The sequence below is a fragment of the Eurosta solidaginis genome, chromosome 4, assembly GCF_040869045.1.
Source record: "Eurosta solidaginis isolate ZX-2024a chromosome 4, ASM4086904v1, whole genome shotgun sequence".
Lineage (NCBI taxonomy): Eukaryota > Metazoa > Arthropoda > Insecta > Diptera > Tephritidae > Eurosta > Eurosta solidaginis.
This window is the reverse complement of record NC_090322.1, coordinates 224575611-224603357: the sequence shown is the minus strand read 5'-3', so window position 1 is coordinate 224603357 and position 27747 is coordinate 224575611. Positions and strand designations below refer to the sequence as shown.

The window sequence follows — 27747 nt, the reverse complement described above, 5'->3', positions numbered from 1 at the left end:
AACAAACAATGTATAAAATAAAAACAGCTTGTCGACGACGACACCAGTGGAATCCTTGCTTCGCGCCGACATGTCGTTACCGACAACAGCATAAAGCTGTCGTGTCGGAAAGTGTGAAAGCGTGTCTATATAATTATATGAATTTGTGTTCCCACTGTTGTCGTTGTCGGTGTCGTTTCGGCTAGTGTGAAAACGCCCTATGCCGGTAAATGTACACTTTTATAAAGAGCATTGCTTCACAACGGTTAAGTTATGCAACCAAAGCGATACACTGAATTTAATTTTTGTCTAAATATTTGGATACTTGAAAAAATTTGGTTAAAGGTCGTCCTAATCAAACTAGTTTCAACTCAGTCGGAAAGCGCATGTAAACCCTTGTAAACTACTCTTTAATTTCTAACCACATTTCTGGTTTACTGCAGGGCAAATGTCAGCATAAATGACTGACACACACGCCCATTCATAAAAAAAGATTATTTCAATTTCACACAATTCACTTCGGCTTATGCAATTTTTCTTTGCCTGCTCTGTGACGTTCGCGTCTATTATTGTTATTTTTGTTTTTTTCTTTTTTTTGTTATTTAACTGCTATTTTATGCATTTTTCATTCGAAATGCATTTGTACTTCTGACTCTTTTGTCTCGTAGTTATGTAAGCGCACAATGGCTTTTCAGTTGCTTTAACTTGACTGAGTCTGAAAGTAAAACCATGAAGCTAAAAATTGTAGAAATAAGAGTAAAAAAACTGAAAGCTATCATAGTGAATATAAAGGGTTTTTTCATCCCTAAAGGTTAACAAGAGCACATGGGCATGTGTGTGTATATGTACTTTGTTTTAAGGGCTACACATTTAACGAAATAAGTATTTAATGCCGTAAAGCCGAATATCTAATGATCTATTAAGGATTAGATTGCTAATAATTTTCCAAGGCTCCGTTGCATATCATTTTCAACCATAAACAAGTAAGGAAGGTTAAGTTCGGGTGTAACCGAACATTACATACTCAGTTGAGAGCTATGGTGACAACATAAGGGAAAATAACCATGTAGGAAAATGAACCGAGGGTAACCCTGGAATGTGTTTGTATGACATGTGTATCAAATGAAAGGCATCAAAGAGTATTTTATGAGGGAGTGGGCCATAGTTCTATAGGTGGACGCCATTTAGGGATATAGCCATAAAGGTGGATCAGGGTCGACTCTAGAATGCGTTTGTACAATATGGGCATCAAACGAAAGGTGTTAATGAGTATTTTAAAAGGGAGTAATCCTTAGTTCCATAGGTGGACGCCGTTTCGAGATATCGCCACAAAGGTGGAACAGGGGTGACCCTAGAATTTGTTTGTACAATATGGGCATCAAACGAAAGGTGTTAATGAGTATTTTAAAAGGGAGTGGGCCTTAGTTCTATAGGTGGACGTCTTTTCGAGGTATCGCAATAAAGGTTGACCAGGGGTGACTCTAGACTTTGTTAGTACGATATGGGTATCAAATGAAAGGTGTTAATGAGTATTTTTAAAAGGGAGTGGGCCTTCGTTCTATAGGTGTTCGCCTTTTCGAGATATCGCCATAAAGGTGGACCAGGGGTGACTTTAGAATATGTTTGTACGATATGGGTATCAAATGAAAGGAGTTAATGAGTATTTTAAAAGGGAGTGGGCCTTAGTTCTATAGGTGGACGCCTTTTCGAGGTATCGCATAAAGGTGGACCAGGGATGACTCTAGACTTTGTCAGTACGATATGGGTATCAAATGAAAGGTGTTAATGAGTATTTTTGAAAGGGAGTGGGCCTTCGTTCTATAGGTGTTCGCCTTTTCGAGATATCGCTATAAAGGTGGACCAGGGGTGACTTTAGAATATGTTTGTACGATATGGGTATCAAATGAAAGGTGTTAATGAGTATTTTAAAAGGGAGTGGGCCTTAGTTCTATATGTGAACGCCGTTTCGAAATATCGCCATAAAGGTGGACCAAGGGTGACTCTAGAATGTGTTTGTACGATATGCGTATCAAATTAAAGGTATTAATGAGGGTTTTAAAAGGGAGTGGTGGTTGTTTTATAGGTGGTCGCATTTTCGAGATATCGCCATAAAGGTGGACCAGGGGTGACTCTAGAATTTGTTTGTACAATATGGGTATCAAAAGAAAGGTGTTAATGAGTATTTTAAAAGGGAGTAATCCTTAGTTCCATAGGTGGACGCCGTTTCGAGATATCGCCATAAAGGTGGGCCAGGGGTGACTTTAGAATTCGTTTGTGCAATATGGGTATCAAACGAAAGGAGTTAATGAGTATTTTAAAAGGGAGTGGACCTTAGTTCTATAGGTGGACGCCTTTTCGAGATATCGCCATAAAGGTGGACCAGGGGTGACTCTAGAATGAGTTTGTACGATATGGGTGTCAAATTAAAGGTATTAATGAGAGTTTTAAAAGGGAGTGGTGGTAGTTGTATATGTGAGGGCGTTTTCCAGATATCGACCAAAATGTGGCCCAGGGTGTTCCACAACATCATCTGTTGGATACCGCTAATTTATTTATATATGTAATACCTGCCAAGATTTTAAGGGTTTTTTATTTCGGCCCGCAGAACTTTTTCATTTTCTTCTACTTAATATGGTAGGTGTCACAACCATTTTATAAAGTTTTTTCTAAAGTTATATTTCGCTTCAATAAAACAATCCAATTACCTTACCATGTTTCATCCCTTTTTTCGTATTTGGTATAGAATTATGGCATTTTTTTCATTTTTCGTAATTTTCGATATCGAAAAAGTGGGTGTGGTCATAGTCGGATTTCGTTCATTTTGCATACCAAGATAAAGTGAGTTCAAGTAAGCACGTGAACTAAGTTCATTAAAGATATGTCGATTTTTGCTCAAGTAATCGTGTTAACGGCCATGCGGAAGGACAGACGGACGACTGTATATAACAACTGGGCGTGGCATCAACCGATTTCGGCCATTTTCACAGAAAAGAGTTAGCGTCATAAAATCTATGCACCTACCAAATTTCGCAAGGATTGGTAAATTTTTGTTCGACTTATGGCCTTAAAAGTATTCTAGACGAATTAAATGAAAAAGGGCGGAGCCACGCCCATTTTGAAATTTTCTTTTATTTTTGTATTTTGTTGCACTATATCATTACTGGAGTTGAATGTTGACATAATTTACTTATATACTGTAAAGATATTAAATTTTTTGGTAAAATTTTACTTTGAAAAAAGTTTTTGTTAAAAAGTGGGCGTGGTCCTTCTCCGATTTTTCTAATTTTTATTAAGCGTACATATAGTAATAGGAGTAACGTTCCTGCCAAATTTCATCATGATATCTTCAACGACTGCCAAATTACAGCTTGCAAAAGTTTTAAATTACCTTCTTTTAAAATTGAGCGGTGCCACGCCCGGTGTCCAAAATTTTACTAATTTTCTATTCTGCGTCATAAGTTCAACTCATCTACCAAGTTTCGTTCGTTTATCTCTCTTTTGTAATGAATTATCGCAATTTTTCGGTTTTTCGAAATTTTCGAAATCGAAAAAGTGGGCGTGGTTATAGTCCGATATCGTTCATTTTAAATAGCGATCTGAGATGTGTGCTCAGGAACCTACATACCAAATTTCATCAAGATACCTCAAAATTTACTCAAGTTATCGTGTTAACGGACGGACGGACGGACGGACGGACATGGCTCAATCAAATTTTTTTTCGATCCTGATTATTTTGATATATGGAAGTCTGTATCTATCTCGATTCCTTTATATATGTACAACCAACCGTTATCCAATCAAACTTAATATACTCTGTGAGCTCTGCTCAACTGAGTAAAATGAATATTCAATTCCTACGCCAATGACAGTGTCTAGTCATATACCATTCACCTAAATACTAGATTGTATTACTTTATCGATCATTATATGCCAATCTTTTCACTCATAAAAAACTTTAATGCTCTTTTAAATGTTATCATTAACGCCCTCATTATATAATATATTCAACAGAGCTTTATTACATTTAATTTATTTATAATATTTTCCTTTCCCCGACGGAAAAGCTAGCTACTGCTTTGCTATCGGCTACTACTTACGGTGTGGGAAGGTGGCACAGCCATTAGAAGTGTCAACGACTTTCTGTTTGAACGCGCACACTTGATGATGGTGATGATGATGATATTTGACATTAAGCGACAATGACTGCGAACATTTATGGATAAATAGTCTCGGCTAGATTGCCCTTGCTATCGTATTGCTCAACTACAAAGTTTGCTAGCTTTCAAGTTATTGCTTTAATATAAAGCCGTCGATGTTGTAGTTATTGCTTTTTTGTATTTAAAACTTTTGTTGTTTTATTTTACTGCAGATTTAGCTATTATTGGCATCATTGGAAACAAATTGCCTATGAATTGTTGAAATGTCGTAATCTTTTATGAACACAAACAGCTACGTGCAAAGGACCAAAATGCTATTCAACCAGAGTACAAACTCACTGACAGGCCATGTGGGCTACCAGTTGTTGCTGTGTTTTTAAATTATGTGCAAATACATTGACAATTACTACTATTAAATGTAAATATAAAATTTAGTTACTCATACACCATCGCCGCATTATGGGATAGTTTGAAAAAATGTGTATCATAATTGAATATGTTAGCAATGAATGAAGTCAAAAACAATTTTATGATCAAACATCAATTTTTAATGTAAATATGGAAATCCGGCAGCAAATCAAAGCAAGGCAGGAACAGAAAAAGAGGGCAGAGGAGAGAAAGTCAAAACCGAACCTCGAACCGAAACTGGGCGGCATGATACAAATTTCATATCGAAGTGTTAACGGTTTGTTATCGATGAATTATCAGTTTGCTATAGACGTGTTACTCACGAGATATAGGCAAGTTATCAGTTTTTATCGAAGTTTCATAAATTTGCTAACGATGACAAGAATTATCGCTGAGTTTTCGAACAACGGATGGCTATCGAAAAGTTCTGGATAATTTATAGACATATAAACGCTCAGTTTTCAAAAATTTACCGATTTGCTACAAAAAATGTATCGATAATTTATCGACACGTAATCGAATTTTTAAAAAATTATCGATTTGATATCGAAACATTAACGATTTTTTATTGAAAAGTAATAGGAAAAGTTCCGGGAAATTTATAGACATATAAACGCCGGGTTTTCGAAAATTTACTGATTTGCCACCAAAAATGTATCGATAATTTATAGACACGTAATCGAATTTTTAAAAAATTATCGATTTGATGTCGAAACATTAACGATTTTTTATTGAAAAGTTATAGATATTCTTTCGAAAATTTATTAATTTATGTTCGAAAAGCTATCGATATTTTGCTACCAAATTATCAATTTTTTGTCAAACCCGATCGCCTCGCTATCAAAAAGTTGATGTTTTTCTATCAAAAAATATCGACTTGCTAACATTCTAGTCATCGATTTGTTATCGAAAACTTGTCAAATTATGTTCGAAAGGCTATCGATAATTTATCAACAAATAATCGATTTTTTATAAAAAAATTTTGTTAGGAACAAGTTTTCGATTTGATTCGAAATGTTATCTATGTATATATTTTCGAATAGTGTCGATTTCTCTTCGAAAAATTATAATTTTGTTCTCGGAGTGTAAAAAGCTTGTTGTCGGCGTTTTATCAATTTGTTGTCGACACGTTGTCAATTCGTTCTTTTAAATTAATTGATTTGTTATCGAAAAGTTATCGATTAGTTACTACACGGAAGATCCTGCGCCCAAGTTCCGGGCAAAGAAACATTTAAACTTAGAAAATATTTTTTTTATTTTTTCAATTACAAAAATGTTTTCTAAGCGGGATGATAAATAGTCCGACTGTTGTTTTGCCATGAAAATCTTCTCAGTGAAAACTCGTCTGCCTTGTAACTAGACGCCGTTCGAAGTCGTCTTAATTTGTAAGAAAAATTACAAAAGGAGCGCGACGCAAATTGGAAGAGAAGCTCAGCCAAAATTTTCTTCCGAAACTTGCATTTATTTATATATTTATTAGTTTTAAGCGATAAGAGCGGGTTTTCTGGACGTACACATGGGGTCTATTTTGCAGAAATACAAGTCTTGTAACACAAGTAAATTTGTTCTGACAAACTTTTCTTTTCAAAAGTTATATGTTTTGTAAAACGAGCCCCTCTACTTTTAGGCATCCAATTTCTTTCTCGTCCTTTTTTCTTAAAATCCGGTTATCAGTAAAAAGTTTTAAAACTGATCCAAATGTTTTTGGAAAATACATTTTCACATCTGCTACTCTTTTCTTATAAAAATTTAAATAACACAAAAACTAAATATATAAAAACGCTTTTGAGTAGAGTCGTATACTGAAACAAATGGAAAATTCAACACTTTCAATCAAGGAAGCGATATTTTCAGTCACATTTTAAAATCCAGTATTGAAGTTTTTCTTAGTAGCTGATGGTAAAACTTTTTTTTTTTTTGTAATTTCAAAACTGAAAAAAAATTAAAAACAAGGGATTTAAGAATCGTTTACAAACTCGTTTTTGGAACTCTCGTTTACCCATTTTTTTTAATATAAGCAGTGATTGATTTTCAATTTATAATTAATAATTTATCACCAGAAAACCGCTATGTAGTCCACAGTGCACCACTTCCATGTGAATACCGTTAGCTTAATGTGAAAATGTCAACTTTTTCGAATTTTACAGGAGACGCAAAAAAATGAATAACTATTGAAATAACCTCCTTTTTTCAAAACTGTGAATGAGGATACCTTAATTGCAATGCTTTTGAGTGTAGAAACTATGAAAAAGATAAATAAAAATCATGTCTGCCAACCCAGCAGCTATTTTATGACTTAGCACAATTGCCGCACTCATAACAAAATTTTTTTTCTGACTTAGCGCTTTTTACTCAAAAGGTTTTCCCATCACTCTTCAACTTAATGATTGAAATAAAGCACTAAAATTATATATTTCACAAAAAATACTATTTATTTCTCAAATTATTCCCAACGGTTCTGATCTGGACTCTTTTTCAGAATGGTGCGCAGACAATAATTTATTTTTAAATTCAAACATATGCTGTGTTATGTGTATTTCCAAAATGGCAACTGCCACATACTTTATCTACAAACTAAATACTCAATCTCTTAACCGTTGTCAAGAGAGTAAAGACTTGAGTGTAATTTTTAACTCCAAACTCTCTCTAATACCATTGAGTTAGTTGTTTCAAAATTTGTTGGAATGGTTGGGTTCAGTAGACTTAACACCAGTGACTTTAAAGACCCTATTACGTTGAGGGCACTTTATATATCCTTGGTCAGAAGTGATCTTGAATATTGCTCAATAATATGGAGTCCTTTCCATGAATCTAACTCATATAAAATTGAGAGAGTTCAAAAAATTTTTGCAAAAATTACTTTACGTATGATTCACTGCCCAGACGGCCTCCCTTCATATAGCAGCAGGCACAAATTGCTTGGTCTGACAGAAGAATTTTAATCTCACTCATACTTGACTTTAGCACGAATTGCTCTGATTTATCTAATTTGTTCATTCCATATGTTCCAATGCGTGATCTTCGGCATAATAGATTCTTTATCTAAATAATTAATAAAACGAATTATTCTATCAATGAACCTATAACTAGGACTATACATCTAGCAAATCGATTCAATAGTGTTCTTAATTTAAATAACAGCTTAAATAAGTTTAAGCTTGAATTGTTTTCTAATTTTAACTAGTCTGTAACAAAGTATGTAGTTATCGACATGTAAGAATTGAAGTAGATTATGGTCAGCGCAAAGCATTTATCAAACACCAAATTTATTGCGTGAATCCAATTTAAAGGGTTGTGTAGGCAACTCTCTCAAGGAGTTCCCAGCGCAATATATAGCTTCTCTAACCCAATTGTCAACCTCACTTACACGTGGCGAATTCTATTTCATTGACAGCCGAGACTCTGGCGACCCCAAGTTCTTCATGGAACTAGGGGGTGGGGAGAACGGGGTGGCCTAGAAGTTTTAATGTGGTCATATAAATAGTTCCCAAGACGGTCGGACTAGTACCATAATAGTGCTTTGTTACCGGAACGTACCGGATCTATATGCGGCAAAGGACCATCAACATCCGCCCAAAGCCTTCAGGGAGTGTCTTTATCGTTAATACAACAACAACAACAAAGCATGTACTTTTATACTGAATGAATTAAATAAGTAAATAAAATGCGCGCACACAGAAATGGCTAGTAATTAAGATTGATATTATTGGCTGGTTGACTTAGCACATTTTTTTAAACAGTTGATGACTTAGCACATTTACACATCATATCAAACAGCACGTAAAAATTAAAAATTAAAATATTTTTTTCTTGTGATCGATGTATTTTGAATTCAGTTTTAAAACTGCATTGAAATACAATTTTTCAAAAAAATATTCATACATATGTTGGTTTAGCACAAATTAAAATTGATATTTCATTGTAACTAAGTTTTTGGTATTCGTTTACTTTCAGTTACCTTTGGACCTTTGCAGCATATTTCTTTTTGTGATCTACAAAGATTATTAATATTTTATTTATATTTGCTATTTGCTGGAAAGATATTATTTTCAATTTTCGAGTAGTTTATTTGTAGAAACTAATTTGTATTGCCTACAAATATACACACAGTAACAGCATGCAAAATCAAAAATAATTTAATACTTTTATACAAAGCATTGTTTGTTTAATATTACAAGTAGGGGTTTTTCAGTTTGGTCGTTAAAACAAACTTCTGGTAACACTATGGACTTATTCAGTCTATGTGAGGTCCTCAAGGACCGGCCAGTTCAGCCTAACCTAATATTACAAATTTTATGACCAATATATTTTGTCCTCAAATTGAATACATAACTAACAAAATGTTTTTGTTTTGTATTTTAATAAACAAAAATGTAAAATTTTCTGTTCAATAATAATAAATATACTGGATCTAATTGAATACTAGCATATTTAATATATTTGAATATGTGCATGAATGCATTTCATTTATGGTAAAATTAAAATTTCGAGAAAATTTACTTTAAAGATTTAGATTTCAATCAAATATTGAATATAATGAATCTCCTATAAAGTCTATAAATTTGCTTGCTTTCTTAGAAATGGTTAAATTCAAAACATCGCAACATAACAACTCATTCAAGCAAAAAAGATTGAAATTCCAATGCATGTTCTCGTTTGTGAAACTTTTGTTTTAATTTCTTCATTTTTTCAATATTTATACCTTTCATGAAAATGAAATGGTATATTAATTTCGTCACGAAACCGAAAATTGTAAGTCCTTAAAGGAAAATAGATAGACCCACCATTAAGTATACCGAAATAATCAGGTTGAAGAGCTGAGTTGATTTAGCCATGTCCGTCTGTCCGTCTGTCCGTCTGTCTGTTTGTATGCAAACTAGTCCCTCAATTTTTGAGATATCTTGATAAAATTTGGTGAGCGGGTGTATTTGAGTGTCCGATTAGACATTTGTCGGAACCGACCGGATCGGACCACTATAGCATATATCCTCCATACAACCGATTTTTCAGAAAAGGAGGATTTTTGTAATATCTTACCCAATTTAACAGATTGAAGCTTCAAACTTCACCATATACTTTCGTATATTGCACATATTGTTGCCTGAAAAAATTGATGAGAACGGTCGTATATATAGTATATATCCCCCACAACCGATTGTTCAGATAAGGAACTTTTCGTAATTACTGCCCTATTTTAAGAGCTAGAGGCTTCAACGAAGGCTTACGTATATAGCATATATTGTTGTCTGAAAAAATCATAAAGATCGGTGGTATATATAGTATATATATGGTGGTATATATAGTATATATATATAGTATATATATATATATTTTCGCAAATTTTAGCCCCATTTTAACAGCTAGAAGCTTCAAATTTCACCAACTGCTTACGTGTATAGCATATATTGATGTCTGAAAAAATCATTGAGATCGGTGGTATACATAGTATATATCTCATACAACCGATTGTTCAGATAAGAAACTTTGCGCAATTTCTGCCCCTTTTTAACAGCTAGACGCTTCAAATTTCACCATATGCTTACGTATATAGCATATATTGTTGTCTGAAAAAATCATAGAGATCGGTGGTATATATATTATATACCCCTTATAAACTCTAATTTTTGCCCCCTTTTTACGGTTAGAAGCTTCAAAATTCATCAAATTTCATCAAATAGTTACGTTTACGTCATATATTGTTGAAATACGTGATTCGTAGTCATAGCTTTTACACGCAGACCCCAAAAAACCTGAAAGTTTGCATCCTCACACAAAGTACCTACCTGTTTTTTATTTTATATTTATCTTAAAAATCGTTAAGGTATGTAGATCTGTTCACTATATATTTCTTATCTTATACATCCGATTATTCAGAGATTACGAACAGGATAAGTTTATTGTTCAGCCCCATTCATGAAAGGTATGAAGTCTTCGGTATAGCCGAAGACAGTCCCGTCCTTACTTGTTTTAATAACCATTCTTTTGGAATAAATTCTTATTTGACGTGGGGATGCTTATGTCAGGTTAGTTTAGGTTAAAAGGACTACCCCGCATTAAAGCACACTTATGCTATCTGGCCCACTGTGATACCACTGAATGAGCTATTGCCCTTCATTCTTTATATACGTAAGAAGTTGAACCGATTTATCCGTCTAATGAAGATAAGGATGCCTTTAACCTCTACAGGGCCAAGCTTTACTTACCAGGCGATGAAGTGCTTGTTTAGACACTACCTGCATATGCTGGCTAGAGGCGGCCATCTGCAGAAGAAGCTCACAACGCCTTCTATCTCCTTCGCATCAGTACAACTCCGACAAAAGAAATTCGTTCGGATTCCCATGCATTTCCGCGTTCTCCCACCAGACAGTGTCCACTTAATTTCCCGTTCAGCGAACTAAAGGAGAGACCAATGAAATTGATAAAGAAGCTAGTTCGGTTGTCATTTAAAAGAAAAGTTTGCCAAAACACTTCACAATTGGTTTTTATAACTCATCTGACATTGTCTTGATTAATGCAGACATGAATAATTATTTGCACATGACAACCAGAGAAAAGATGTATCTAGTTTATCAGCAATACAAATCACAGGTACACCAACGCGAACCTTAAACCCATGTCAGCATTGTGCTGCATCGATTCTTTTGCAACCTTTAAAGTAGTGCGTCTACTTTGAAGAGATTTAATGGTGACTTGGCTGTTGGAGTAAATTGCAACCAACGTACAATTTTTGGAAAGTAGCCATCGACCGCGAGGCCGCCCATTGGCAGTAATTTGGCGAACACTCCGAGTGTATTTCTTCTATGAAAAGCTTCTCAGTAAAAACTCCTCTGTCATGCAGATGTCGTTCGGAGTCGGCATAAAACATGTGGGTCCAGTACTGCCAGTTTGTAGGAAAAATTTGAAAGGAGTAGGACACAAAATGGAAGAAAAGCTCAGCCTAAAATCTCTTCGGAGGTTATCGTGCCTTAGATTTATTTATTTTTATTTATCCATTAAACGGCCTCGTCGTTAACTGTTAGCTTTGCCTGAAAGACGCTGCAATAGCTCATTTGCTTAATACTTAAGCAGAGAAAAAACTTTTAGGTGTATACCACCACCCACATTACCATTAAGTTTGGAGCCAACCGTTAGCCTAGGGTCACTATGTCTTTACTGGAGCTTGCCATACATGTCTATTGGAAGAAGGTTGAGTATAACCATAAGAGTCTTTAGGGGTTTGTGGGGTAGTGCCTCTCGGTGTATAACTAAAGCCTTATGTGTGGCTTTGAACAACACGTTTTTCCAACGGCTGTTTAAGAGGTATCTCTAGATCTATCATTTTCCAATTAATTTTCTGTATAAAACAAAATTTGAGGTACCCAATCTCTAGGAAAAGTAACAACCTGACACCTTTTAATTTCGTTGGTTTATGAGGTTGCATTTTGTATAATCTGGTAAATAGAATCATTGCAGTAATCGCAAGATTCATTTCAAGACAATGGGGATTATTGTGGTCTGTAGCAGTATCTCGTCTAAAGCCTGAAGATAATTTCTGGTTGGTGTTCACCGTACGGTTCCACAGTAGAGGGGATAACACCTTCACTTGAGGAGTGCCTCTGGACGCTCACACTTTTATGGAGGAGTCTCGTAAGAATGTGCTACAGAAATATCACAAGTAGTCGATTTAACGCCATGGTCAATTAGCAGTTTACTACGGCTTAGAGATAGACGTTTTTAAAAGCTACCTTCATGTCGAAAAAGATGGCTAGAGTGAATCACTGAAGGCAACCCCTTTATATAACTTAGTGTTGATAGCACCTTGCTTTGCCTCGACAGATTTATATTTGAGGTAGACGTGTAGAGAATTGGAAAAGGTGTATTTGTCGCATGTAATTACTAATATGCACATCCAGAAGTTTTTCCCAGGCTTAACGACCTGAAATCATTGGATTTTGCGTGTGGAGCCCGTCCTCTTTTGGGCATGAAAACTAACGCTTTCTAAGTCTTTCTTGGAATATGGCATAGCCTTGGACACACATAATAGATTTCCGGGAGCATGGAACCTAAAACTCCCCTTGACACTTGTTATTTAGCAATGGTATTTGACTGGCCATTCGATCTTGTGATTCATAATTTGTTAGGCGTAATACAGATATACATTAAGTTGGAGAAATGTCACTTAAGAGCTGTTGGTAGAAGTGTGGCAACCAACCGCCCCGATCTGCTTCGGATTAGTACCACTAAGGAGGTAGTAATTAAGCCTACAATGTGAAACTGTCCGTGTGTTTGTAATAGCACATTGGTCCTTTCATAAAAATCAGTATAACTTTAGATAGCTCCACCCAATGCGCCAGTGTAAGTGTAAGTTATCATTAAGTTAAATTATAGAACTCATTGACTCACAAGATATTTTGCACTTGTGTGTATTTATATACACACGTACATATATTTACGTAAGCATTATATAACCCATGCGGTCACCATTTGTCTCAAATGTAATTTATGCAAATTTTGTTAGATAATTCCTTATTATTGCATATAGTTTTCCAGCCATTTGAAGATCTTATTATATAGGCATAAGAGTGAAACATTACAATAAACACTCATGCACATAAGTACATAAATAAGGTGCGACAATTTCTCTGTATATGGTTATAATGAAACTGCAGTGAGAATTCATACAACATCACATACATTTCGATATTACTAATGTTGCTCAACAAAATGACTACCATTGATACCAATTGAATGTTGAGTACTTACACCAGCTAACAATGGTGCGTATATATACATATGTACATAAGTAAGTACGTAATCTGCAAGTGGTTATTATGTACGCATTCCAACCGACGTAATAAATGATGATAGTTAGTATTTTGGTATGATATAGGCGTTTATATGACATTCATCCGATTATACGACAGCAGTCCCAAGCAATCATATTGTCCTTCACCTTATTGCTGACGATGACAAAGACTAATGTGTACGAAGCATTGTGGGTGGTGAGGCATATCAAAGCTCGTTGTGACGTTTTGTGATAGATGAGTAGTGCTGTGTAATTATACCTTTCATGAAAATGGAATGGTATATTAATTTCCTCACGAATTTCAAAATTGTAAGTCCTTAAAGAAAAAAGAACCACCAACAAGTATACCGAAATGATCAGTATCAAGAACTCGGTTGATTTAGCCATGTTCTTCTGTTCGTCTGTCTGTTTGTATGCAAACTAGTCCCCCAATTTTTGAGATATCTTGATAAAATTTTGGTGAGCGGGTATAATTAGGTGTCCAAGTAGACATTTATGGGCACCAGCCGGATCGAACCACTATAGCATACATCCCCCATATAACCGATTTTTCCGAAAAGAGGATTTTTGTCATATCTTCCTCTATTTATCAGATTGAAGCTTCAAACTTCACCACATGCCTTCGTGTATTGCACGCATTGTTGTCTGAAAAGTCATATATATATAGCATAAATCCCACCCCCCCCCCCCCTCCCCCAACCGATGGTTCAGATAAGAATCTTTTCGTAAATTCTGCCCCATTTTAACAGCTTTACTGACTTACTTAATTCGTGCTTAACGTTTAAACGGTTATGCCATCTAACAAGGCGCGCCAGTCGCTTCTTTTCGCTGCCAACTGGCACCAATTGCTCAAACCAAGGGATTTTAAATCGTTTTCTATCTGGTTAGTCCAACGTAGTGGTGGCCACCCTCTACCTCTGCTTCCATAGCGGGGTCCTATAGAAACACCTTCTTGGCCGGAGCGTCACCTTTCATTCGCATAACATGGCCTAGGCAACCCAGCCGTTGCGCTTTAATTCGCTGGACTATGTTGATGTCTGCGTAGAGCTCGCACATATCATCGTTAAATCTAATGTCGCTCTAGTTTGGAATTAACTACCATTTTTAACATGCAGAGGTGGGTACAGCATTACTCTTTGGAGGAAGAAAGAGGATATATTTTTTGAACATACACTTTTCTCGGTGCTCTTAAATAAAAGCAAAGGTTTTTTAAAAAGCTATAACAAAGGAGCCAGTTTCAAAAACGTAGCCGGTTTCAAAAGATATCGATTTTAAAACGTAGCTGGTATAAAATTTTTTATAAAAGTAACCGATTGTAGAAAATATTACGAGTCTGAAAAGGAAATTAATCCGGTTTAAAAAAGTAACCGATTCTAGGAGAGTAACAAGTTTACAAAACCTTACCTGCTCAATAAGGAGACCCAAGTTGTCAAAGAGGTTATCAGCTCTAGGAAATTTAAATAAATAAATGTAAGGCGCGATAACCTCCGAAAAGCTTTTAGGTCGAATTTCCCTTCCAACCTTAGTCGTGCTCCTTCAATTTTTCCTACAAAGTAGCGGTACGGGACCCACATGTTTTACGACGACTCCGAATGGCATCTGCAGGCAGATGAGTTTTCATTTAGAAGTTTTTCAGGGCAGAAATATACTTGGAGTGCTTACCAAACTATGCCGAGCGGCGAACCCGCTTAGAAAAGCTTTTTTCTAATTAAAAAAAAAACACTTTTTTCTAAATTTTTAATATTGCTTTGTGCGGGCGTTAAACCCAGGAGCCTTGGTGTAGTAGGCGGAGCACCCCACCACCACACCACACCAAAAAAATGGAATGTTTTCAATTGAAATTTGTGATTAAAGTCAAAATTGATGTAGCACGTTGTTTGGCTCTAAATCGCAATTCAGCCTTAAGTAACAGATCCACAGCGGTTTAAACTGTGAATAAAAATTTCTGGTTGACTTAACATATTATCGAACTCCATTTTTTTTTTTTTTTCTTTTTTTATGTGGCCGTCTGGGGTTTTTTTTACCTCCAAAGGTTTATAATTTATTTTCGTTGTAATATCCCTATGTAATTATGTCATTTCTATCGCACACACTTACATAAATCATAGTTTAACGGTTGTGCTAACTCACACACGTGCGCTTAAATGCGAATGTGAATAAATTTATTATGCCATTTATTGGATTTGCATTTATACATCTGTGGCCTGTAGTTGTCGCATTTAAAAGGCTCACTCACTGTTAATTTAAAATGTCACAATTAATGGTAAATGCTAATTAAAGTCCGTTTTAATTGACGATTGTAAGAGTAGTGACAGTTGTTACAAAATTATCTATTGATATATAAATTTAGAAAGAGTAGGTCGATTTATATAAAAACGAAAAACAAGAAGAGTTCATATGCTTGTAGTTTTCTAGCTTTCAGTTGTTTCATTGAAGCATAATATTGCATATTTATTTACAAAATGTTATTGGAAAAAACTATAACCGAGCAAATAATCATCCTTAAAGTGTCCCGAAATTATCCAAAAAATACCATTGCAGTGATCAAGCGACAGTTCTAAAATTATTCCGAAGGTATCCTGAAATAAAATAGAGAAAGTCCCGAAATATCCGGGTAAAGTTCACAATGTTTCCTTATTAAAATACCCAAACTCACCTGAAATGAGCTCGGAATGTTGCCAAAATTACACCGAAGTTATGTATGAACAATCACGAAATACTTGCAGAAAAACCCAAATTGGTCAAGAAAATAATTTCGAAGCGATCTAAAGATAGTCCCAAAATAGTCCAAACATTATCCCGAAATTAATCCCGGAAATATTCTTAAAGTGGTCCAGGGATAGCTTCGAAATGATCACCAAATTATACTGAAATAATATACAGGAAGTACTGAAATCAACAGGAGATGGATGCTCATAATAATACCGAAATTACGTTGAAAGAATCTCGCAATGATCGCAAAATGGTCCCGATATTAACTCGAAATAGTACCGAATGGTATAAAAATAATACTGAGATTATATGTACATAAACCCAAACGGTCATGAAAATAATACTGAAATGATCCGAAAATGTTTTCGAATTTATTCAGAGATAGTTCCTAAATAACCCTAAGACTTTGTAGCGAAAGCACGAAGATATTCTTATAACAATACTGTGACTACCCTGTAATAATCCACAAATTATTCGGAAATAGTCCGATATTTTATGGAAACTATCCTGCATATAGTCGGAAATGGTACTGAAATATATCTGATATGGTGCCGGAAAAATTCCCGAAATTATCCCCTAATAATTCCGGAATCATATCTTAAGTAATCCGGATATAGTTTATAAATGATCTTGAAATTAAGGCAAAACCTATACTATCCCAACATAGTTCAGACATTATTTCGAAAGTTATCTCCAAATAATTCGCAGGTGCTCCCGAAATGATACAGAGATAGCTTCACTGATACGGAGACTGTTCCGAGTCGATCAAGCAGTAAACTATGCACAAAATAACCTCAAAGTAGACACACCAAAGTCCTAATATTTCATCATCTTCATCTGACTTGGCTATTCGCTTCTTACATTCAGCTAAAAAACTTCCCTTTTTTGGTATTTTCATTTTATTTCTTTTTGACTTTCGTCCCCAGGCGTGCACGTTAATACTTTGCGACAAATTCTCTCACGCATCGCGATTACGACGCCGAAACTGCGCTTTCTGGTATGGCCACTCCAGTAGATGTCACAACTTTTATCTTCCTACTTCCTTCCTTCATCCACCACATTCCTTGGAAGGTGGTGATATCAGATTTTGCTTCGACAAGGTCACCAATCAGCCGGGCATATGCACCAATCCCATTTAGGGAACGGACATTTCAAGTGCATGCGCTAAAACCGTTGTCCTTTAAAGGTTTGCCATATTCGTCATCAGTTAAGGGTTGTCTTCGTATCCAAGGCTTTTTTGGTTTTTTCATTGGAGTGCAGTTTGACGTGGCGGGTTCCAAGCCCAGCGAAGGACGAATTATAATATTTTGTGTACGTTTATATAGCAAGCCGATTGATCCGAGACAAAAGCCCGCTTGCAGCTGCACCTTGTGGTGGACAGACGCTGCCGATTAAAATTCCCAGAGTATATCAGAGTAGCCTTACCCGGTTGTCGCCTTCCAATCTGATGTTCAGTGGCTACCCAGAGGTTACTTCGTCACAAGAGACCGTAAGCAGTGAGCTGCTCGAACCGCGTGCAAAATAAGCGCTCTGAAAATTCCCAGATGAATGACGGTTCGAAGCTTTCCCCACTTGCGTGGACTTCTACTCACGGATTCACCTTCGCTTGCATATCTCTTAGTAAAAGAAGGCAAACTTGAGCAATATAGGATTACTTCTTCCACATAAGGTCTGCTGATATCAAAATTGATTATCAAATATGATAATATTTTAATACCTCAAGTTTCCCTTAAACTTATTTAATCGTCCGTAGGCTCCCATTTCATTTGCCTGAATAAAAAAACTTCACTGATCCAAATTTAAGTAAGCATGTGTATACAATTTGTACCAAAAATATGTTTAATATGTTACGTGTGCATGTAGCACTTACTTAATATCCTGTTCACTCTGTTTTACTCTCTTCGCTGCGGTATGAACGTCATTTCTGAAATATAACTTGCACTTTCCATGCAGACTGCTAACAATCGTTTTGATTTCAAGTGGATTGACGGTATGAAGTGCCGGTACAGTTGCTGTTGCCGCAAGGCGCCACAGCCCACACTGCAATGTTAGCGAGCGCAAAAATAATGACACACTTGTGAGTTGTCTGTCAGATGGGATATGGTGCATCATTTTTCAAATTTATGAAGCTAAAATTTAAAAAAAAAAATAAAAAAAATGCAAGAAAATAACAAACACATAATTCGAATAATACTAGTAAGGCACGATAAAAAGAAATGAAGAACAGGAAATTGTGTAGTATTAGACATTTGTGTGCATATAAAAATAAATGAATTGGTTGTACGAGCTAGCACGTGCCTAACACATACATAAACACACACACAAACAAACACACTCATACGCACGCACTGCTAAGCATCATCTGCATGAGGTATAAAAAAATAAATGTAAGGCGCTATAACCTCCGAAGAGATCTAAGGCCGAGCTTATCTTCTAATTTGCGTCGTACTCCTCTTGATTTTCCCTACAAATTGGCCGGACGGGACTTACATGTTTTATGCCGACTCCGAACGGCAGATGAGTTTTCACTGAGAGCTTTTTTATGGCAGAAATACACTCGGGCGCTTGCCAGACACTGCCGAGGCGCGACCTCGCTTAGAAAAATTTTTTTCTAATTGAAAAACCTTATTTCTAAAATTTTGATGTTGCTTTGCCCGGGGTGTGAACCCGGGGCATACGGTGTGGTAGGCGGATCACGCTACCATCACACCACGTAGGCCGCCCGAGGTGGCATGAGGTATACGAATAGCAATAACAACAACATTCACACACGGACTTCGGGCGTTGTTGCCTTATCGTTTACTTGTTCTTTATTTGTATTTTCTTATTTCCTGTCTGCCATCATTTTAGTTAATGCCCATACGCTGCAGTTAAGGCCGCGGCACATTGCAAGCTTTCATATAGATGCGAAGTGTCTAAGCTATGGTGATTCGGCGGGCGATTTTTTTTTTCAAACTATGTCTTTAGAATATTTCACTAACCAATGAAACAGAGGAAAGAAAAATGCTCATAGCTTAAGTCAATTAAAAATTCCAGTAAGATCGTCACAATCGACCAAAATGTTGCGTTTATAAATATGAAGGAACCTCACACTTGGCAATTGAAGTTTATTTCTCCTTGCCCAGTCATTCATCATTATTCTCCTTGCCCGTGACAATATTCTAAATAAAAAAAGGAAAGAATTAAATCCACAAAGCTGAATAACAATTTCCACTGCTATTTTTATGTTCGTTGCTGTATATATGACTATTATAAAATGGAAATTTTCAGCCGTTTGCCAAACGATAAAGTTATGGGTAGTTCACTTTATGGAACAAGATGGGTTTTCTTATATCCACTACATAAAATATTTGGTTATGGGTGTGTATTTAAAATGGTATACAAACGGCCCAAATAAAAGCAGCTCCTTCGCCATTTTTGAAGTCACATGAGACTACTACTCATATCATGTATGTAAAATGGAAAGTTAATGTTTGTGGCAATGTTATTCACTATTTATTTATAATTTTATTTCAATATATTTCAAATTCACAAACGATTGAATAATATAATGATTTTTTGTTTAAAAGTATAGAAAATATACAAAGTATTGTATTAAGTAAGTTTTGCGTTTCGCGACTTTATTTAATGCTTCAGAAAAAACGCCGACGGCTTTCGACTGACTTCTACGACTGACTCTGCTGGAGCAACGGATACATCAAAAAACGACTGGATTAACTGAGAGAGTAACTAACGACTGGAAATAAAGTCACACTGGTTGTTGTTGGCAACTGTTATTAGACGGTGACCATTGTTTACATGTATAAGCTAAAGCTTTTATCAGAGGACCAGCGTAAGAAGGGAAATTCAATCGAATGCTCATAAGAGCCTATAATTAGCACAAACGCAAATATTATAAGGCACAATATTAATAATTTTTATTCATTTTTTTTAATGTAATTTTTCTCTAATATCAAGAACAAAAACAACTGTGTACACCAATATGAGCCTGTCTCACAAATAAAAAACATATAAATAATATTGATGAAATAGTGAACATCGGAGGCATTGCTAATAAATCGCTGCCGAAAATCTAAAGCTACTAAGTTCTGTTGAGGCGCGCCTGTAAATATTCCACAAAATATTGATTCAAAAACATATACCACCAAATTTTTTATCAAAGGATTGGCAACAAAAGTGCCATTTACAAGTGTGCAGCGAGGCATTCATATGACTGAGTGGATATAGCGTCTGCCTTAGCACTATTATGAAGTATGATTATTGGAGATTTAGCTAATAAAAAAGTAAAATGCAGAAACATGTCCTAGTAGCCATTACAGAGTGTAAACTTGTAATTTTTCTCTAATATCAATAACAATTTTATGTTGCATAAAAAAGTTTGCAAATTTATTTCAGCAACTTTGTTAAGAAATTAACTTTCTAATTAGAAGACGACCTGGTTTTATTTTGTATCCTGCTTACTTAGATTTTTTTGCAATAACCTTAGTTGTTTGCTTAGCAAAGATAGTATTGTGTCTATCTGCTCAACACCAGAGGTACCAGTGGCTTTTGTTGTTTGTTCTTTCGCTGCATACACTCGAAGAAAAATTTTCTCAGAACAGGGGAAATTGGTACAATTTTAAAAATTCCAGGGATTTTCATTATTATGAGCGTATTCTTATAAAAAATGGAAGAACGAATAGTTTTGTCTGAAAATTATAGCCATGTCATTTTTATGTTATGGATATCGTTTTTAAGTGCACCCATTATAAATATGAGCTTGAGTTCCGAAATGAATAGCTACTGTCACTTATCGCTGCATCTGCTACGATAATGCTAAAATTGGGTACTTTCAGCAAACACAACTGTTGATTAGTCGTTGAGTGATAACTTTCTGAACGCACCGTTGGGTATTTTGATCTTAATGAGTGGAAATTTTCGTCGAATTACTGAGCTGGAATTATTTTCGCTACATTTACTGAACTTGTTTATTCTGCTGTCTGGCAGTTCCTTGACAACATAAAATGTTGGCTATCAGCACCTCTTATCTATATATATATATATATATATATATATATATATGTATGTATATGTGTGTGTATGTATGTAAAATTCAAATTATGTATGTATGTGAGTATAGATCGGGTTGCGTCGTAAACGGATCGACCGATCACAACCAAATCATCACAACCTCCTACTAGAAACCTTCCAAGGATGGTCTTAGGCTAAAAATGATTTCGATACATAAAAGGGGCGTGGCACTTCCTATACAAGTGGAATCTTTGGTACTGCATAACTCTGAAGTTATTCATGCTAAAACATAGAAATTCATTAAGGAGTTATATGAGGTCAATCCCTAACACAACCAATAAAATGTGGTGTGAGGGAGAAGGCGCGTTGTAACTCTAATACAAATGGACTAAATCATACTGCAAATATCAGGATGTTGTAACGGTAGGACGTTAAGTCCGAACACCTCCAGTAAAATGTGAAACGGGGCAAAAGGGGGCGTGGCACCTTCCTTACAAATGGGATTTTTCAGAACTATGGCTGCGGTACAAACTTAGGTTATTTTAACAACTAAAGTTTGACTGCAGAGTTGAGTTTGGCTGTTATTCCTTTTGGACTATAAGTAATCTGCCGCCGTTAAAAATATTTGTTAGCTTCAGTCTATCCACATCTTCTATATCTGTATAAAATTCAAACAAATCAGACAACTTTTCAATCCATTGACATAGTCGTGGAAGAATCGCAAGCTGTGCAAAATCCGGTTGAGTTTCTTAACTCCATTGAGCCATAAGGGATTCCTCCTCAACGACTGATCTTTAAAAAAGGGTCCGTAATAAATATGCTGCGTAATTTGGATCCTCTGCGCTTATGTAATGGGTCAAGGCTTATTTTCACAAAGTTTTCGAAAACAACAAAGTTTTCATACCAAGGATTCCATTATCCGACAGATGCGCCTTCCAATTTTAAACGTCTCCAATTTCCTATACGGTTGGTTTTCGCAATGTCTATCAATAAAGCTCAAGGATAGTCGTTAGCTATATTAGGAGTCAATCGTACTAACTCATGTTGCAGCCATGGCCAATTATACGTAGCCTGCTCCAGAGTTGGCTCATCCAACAATCTTTTTATTTATACTCCAAATAATATTGTAAAAAATATTGTATATCCTATGGTTTTCAGCAGTACCTAAATTCATAAATACACAACTTTAAAATAAGTTTAAAATTTGTGTTATTTATTTTACATATTTTTATAGAAACATTGGTTGGAACCCACGGGCATAAGCTAGTATTATATTATTGTTTTTAATGAAAAAATAATTTAAAAAGCGCTTTTCATGAAAATTTATTGATAATTATTTCTCTTGACAGTTGGCTCTACTTGCCGTTCATAAAACAAATTCTCTATCACTCAACCTACTGAAACATGTTTGCAACGTATCAATAAAAGTTGTGTTCGCTGAAAGCGGCTAGGTTTTATTTCTTCTCTGTCCTTATCTGCTCTTGAGCTTCTCTAATACAATTGTGCATACCGCAACCAACATTGCTCGCTTGAATAGTCAGACAAAGTGTTTGGTTTCTGATTTGTGTTCACCACCTTCAACTTGCTACATGGTGCATGCATGTTTATGCTCTGCTTCACTTTAAATACTTGTTTCAAAGTAGATATGTTTATGCATGTGTGCACAGTCATGCCTGTAAATACATACATATAAATGCCATTTGGTTGCATGTGCCTCCTTCAACCGCACTGTGTGGCATTAAGCAAAAAGCCGAATGCTGTCCTATCATCATTTCACATTATGCAGCTCAGTAAGCTTTTCAATGCTAAGATTGCATGCAAATTTTCCTCAATGTACTTAATTTAAATTTGGTTTTTAGGTTTACCATTCTTTGAGTTTACATATCTAAACATACGTACATATATATTTTTAATGCTTTTCCTTTCAGTTTTTAATGCAAGACCAAACTAATTAATTCGAATTTTACATTCAAGAAAAATAAATCCCGTATGCTAATCAAAGCTAATTTTCATTTGAATTTGCATCAGATTAGTTTGTAATCGTTTCGCCTTAAATTCTGTTTAAGGTATTTGAAGTCTTTTGATTTTGGAAATAATTTATGCATTTTTTTTTTTTAAGTTTGTCAGTATTCAGAAGACTTGGCTCAAATTATCCATGAAATTTTGCATACTAAAAATAAAAATTTATTTTACAATCGAGCTTATACAGCTTTGACATAAGCTGATGAAAGAAACTTAAAATATAGGCCGCAGAAAACAGTGGCATTGTTCTATCAAACTTCGTCAATTTTTGTTTTTTTTTTTAATTTCCCAAAGTTAAGAAAAACTTGAATGAAACTGAAAGTAACTGAAAGTATGTAAACCAATCTGAAAAACGATCTCGAAAATACTAGAAAATTTGAGAAAATTTAACGGTAATTTTGAACTTATTTTTTTAATTTTTTTAATTATTTGGCTGCTTTCATGATTCAATCGAAAAATGCTTGCGCGGTTGGCAAAATTTTTGACAATTGCAGTCATCTTGTTCCCAAATCGAATCGATGTCCACCAACTGTGTTGTTATTTTGCCATTATAAAAAATTTTTGCATTAACAATAAGAGGCAAACAATTCACAATTTCCAGATAATTACTGAACTACAAAATTCCTTAATATTATTTTTTCTGATTTTATGGAAAATTGATTTAATATACCACGATATACCAGTAAAGCAATTTTATGAAATTTACGGGTACCAAGGAATCGCGTACTTCCGTAAACCAACAAACATTGAAACCCAAACCAAAATTAAAATTTGTGGTTGAACGTCATATAGATTCAAGGGGTAGTGTAGCGCAACCCTTTCAGGTTACCAGCACAATATATAGCTTCTCCAAACCCAATTTTCAACCTCACCTATCCGTGGGGAATCCTGTTTCATTAACAACCGAGGCTCTGGCGACCCCGAACTCTTCACGGATCTAGGGGATGGGAGGACGGTATGGCCTGGAAGGCCGCATGTGGTCATAACAAATCGCTCCCGAGATGGTCGGGTTTGGTACCGAAGCGTACCGAATCTGCATCCGGCGAAAAATCATCAACATCTATAACACTTCCAAGGCCTTCGGGGGTGCCTTATGCTACAACAACAACAACAACTAAAAAATCGACTCCCGAATAGATGGAGCGGGGAAAGGGGAAGGAGAGGGAGCTAGAGAGAAAAGAAAGGAGTTAAAAGGCGGACAGGGAGAAAGAGATTCAGAGAGTGGCATGGTGAAAAGAATATAAAGTCGGGGGAGAGAGGAGGAGGGAGAAAAAGAGGTAAACACTTCTTAAAAGTTATGCAGATAGACTAAAGTTAGGGCAGAACAATGTGTATCGGGTCTTTTGGTTTGTTTTAAATAAAATTTCCCATAAAATCTTATTTAAAAATACTGTAAATATCTAATCTTTATATCGAGTTTTTAAAAATTAAGTACAATTTCTAAGAACCTGTTTTTCTCTTTTCATTTCAGGTAACTAAATATTAACTGTGATATTTAATATATATTATAAGTACTTTACATTATTATCTCAATGGTAATTAACGAGGTAAGTATTTATCAGTGTAGAGCATTGCTAATTAAACTCCATTTGATTTATATATCTCATAAAGTTCATTCAAAAACGCAGATCATTTTACTTGAGCAGATGATCGACTCGCCTTTAAAAAAATGCCATCTAATTCAACAAGCATTTAACAAGGAGTGCTGCCAGACTGCTTCCAATTTCCACTTTAATTCATTATTAAATACTGCATATTCTATCTTCTCCTGAAGGTGCAACGAAAATATCATATGCAAAAGGCGGTTCGGCGGTTCAACGTTCAACAAAATTACTCCGCATCTACAACTTTCATCGTACTAAATTGGAACTTAAGAATAGATAATAAGGCCTTTCTGTAAGCAAGGCAAAAGGCAGTACCATTATGAGCAAGTTCATAGATGTTAACAACCCTAAACTAAACGAATATGGTTTATTGCCAAATATTAGCAAAAGAAAATTTATAGCATTCGGTAGGGAAAAATGCAAAATTGAAATATTTCAGTTTTTGGTATATAGGAGGAAATATTGTGTATATATATGAGCATATCACGCTAATCAATATATATGTATACTTAAAATTTTTTATGATTATGCATAGTACCACAAACAAATATGCTTCCAAACTTCTGAGTTTTTTATTTTGAATAAAGGATCAATGCTAAATTTTGCATCTTGTTTTCGTTGGTATTTACCGATTTTTGACCTTCGTATGCCCGAAAGGCACTTGCAGGCGTATTTATACATATTATAAATCAAAGTCTTAAATTTTGTAAAGAGGTAATCTCGGATATTACTCAACGGAATCAGATGCAAATATCTTTAGGAAAATTCATTTATTTAGCTCTTAAAAATAGCTACTTGGAATACAAACTAGCCCATACATTTTTGAAACATAACCGAATTCAAATTCAGTGATGTAGCGAGAAGATGTGTAATGGTGTGAGTAGTTAATCAACTGGTCTTTGTTTACGCGACTAACGAATGTGTGCTGCTTACGTTTAACTCAACCGTACATTGAGCGTCTCACATATGTCTGTTTGTTGAATTTGCTAAATTTAAACCATGACGAAACCATGAGGCGACGTCTGTTTCCAGCTCACATTTCATAGATATGAAGTTTTCTTGTAAAAAGTATACTTCTTCTTCACAGTCAAGCACAATGAGCCAAACTGATGCCAAAGCACCATTCAATGACATTCACAAGAAGCCGAGCATAGAACTCACCCTGCAAACTAGAACTTAATTAAACCTCATTCCAGAAGAATGATTTTATATGGGAAGACATGATGGCTTCCATCTGGATAGACCAAATTTTTACTAACTGAGATATGGAGACATTTAAAGAAAAAAGTAACGATAAAATCAAACGAGTTATGGGCCAGCTTAACCCTCATTTCTGTCAACTTTCATGCGTTACAAATAGCTGCTGAATTAACTTCACGCAATTTGTTGATTCTGAATCGACCGTTTCAATAGTTAAAACAACAAAAAATTTGTATCATATGCAAATTTCAAAATTATCACTGTCACCCTAAGAAAATCTATGAAAACTGTTAAAATAACAGATTTTTTTCAACATTAGAATAACAGTGAAAGCAGTTGATATGACAGATATTTCAATGGCACCATGATCATAAAAACAATGGTGCCAGGGCTGTGACCGTAAGTTTCTCATGCCAGATGTGCGCTGTTGAAATTAACAATGAAATCCGTTGTTTTAACAGAAAAATCAGTTAGTTTGTTGAAAATTTATCATTTTTACAGAGTTTTGATAACTTGAGATCAACGGTGTTTCTACTATTGAAATGACTAAACAAATTTGTTCTCTTTACAAAAAACGTTTGAATTAACCATACGTTCAATTTGACTGAATGTGTATTAATTCAAGATCAACAAACCCAATTTGTTGAATTTACTAGCAGTATTTCTTTCGGTGGAGTTTCCCGATATATCGGCTTTATCGAAACTTTTCGTTAACTAGAACGACTACTGCGCTGATCTTAATTGTAAATATTGAATTATTATGTCGGCTAAGTAGATTTGAGCAATAATATGTAAAACTGTATAGGACAAATATATTAAACTTATAAAATCAAGTTCAATCAAAATAATATCTAGAAAATTGCATCGAGCAAATAGTTGCCGCCAGACCATCCCTGTAGAATAATTATCTGTAAGGCTTCAGGAGTTGTAGGTTTGTATTAAAATTAGCCACCATTTCAAAAAAATATATCTACAACATGTGTGGGTCGGCTAAAATGGGGTGACCTGGCAGGTCAGTGCAAAACCTCAAAACAAAATTCTAGACGACGCGGAAAAGGAACGTTTATTATTATTATTCAGATTATATAACACTTTTTAAGAGGAAATTATTTCATGTAGATCTGTATTCTGTTTTTGTTTATTTCACACTAGAAGACCCGGCAGACGTTGTCCTGCCCTAAATTTGGCCAATCTGCATACATTTTAATAAGCTTTTTCCGTCTGACCACATTTTGGCCTATATCCCGAGACCCTAGTCACCCAGGGGTATGAAAATTACCCTCTACTAAAGCTCTCATCAACAGCTTTCATTCGATATCAATATTCTATAAACACATTCTAGGTGTACCCGGGTCCACTTTTTGGCATATAGCTCGAGACCCTAGTCACCCAAGGGTATGAAAATTACCCTCTACTAAAGCACTCATCAACAGCTTTAATCTGATATCAATATTCTATAAACAGATTCTAGGGGTAGCCGGGTCCACTTTTTGGCCTATATCTCGAGACCCTAGTCACCCAGGGATATGAAAATTACCCTCTAATAAAGCACTCATCAACAGATTTCATTTGATATCCACATTCTATAAACACATTCTAGGGGTACCGGGGTCCACGTTTTGGCCTATATCTCGAGACCCTAGTTACCCAGGAGTGTGAGAATTACCCTCTACTAAAGCACTCATCAACAGCTTTAATCTGATATCAATATTCTATAAACAGATTCTAGGGGTACCCGGGTCCACTTTTTGGCCTATAGCTCGAGACCCTAGTCACCCAGGGGTATGAAAATTACCCCCTACTAAAGCACTCGTCAACAGCTTTCATCTGATAGCCATATTCTATACACACATTCTAGGGGTACCCAGGT

At 35.4% G+C, this 27747-nt stretch overlaps 1 protein-coding gene across 3 annotated transcripts in view; it reads left to right on the top strand.

Annotated features, from left to right (window-relative positions):
* The window catches only part of mgl (megalin), an 822751-nt gene that overhangs the window by 621692 nt on the left and 173312 nt on the right, over positions 1–27747 (top strand). The window lies entirely within an intron of this gene.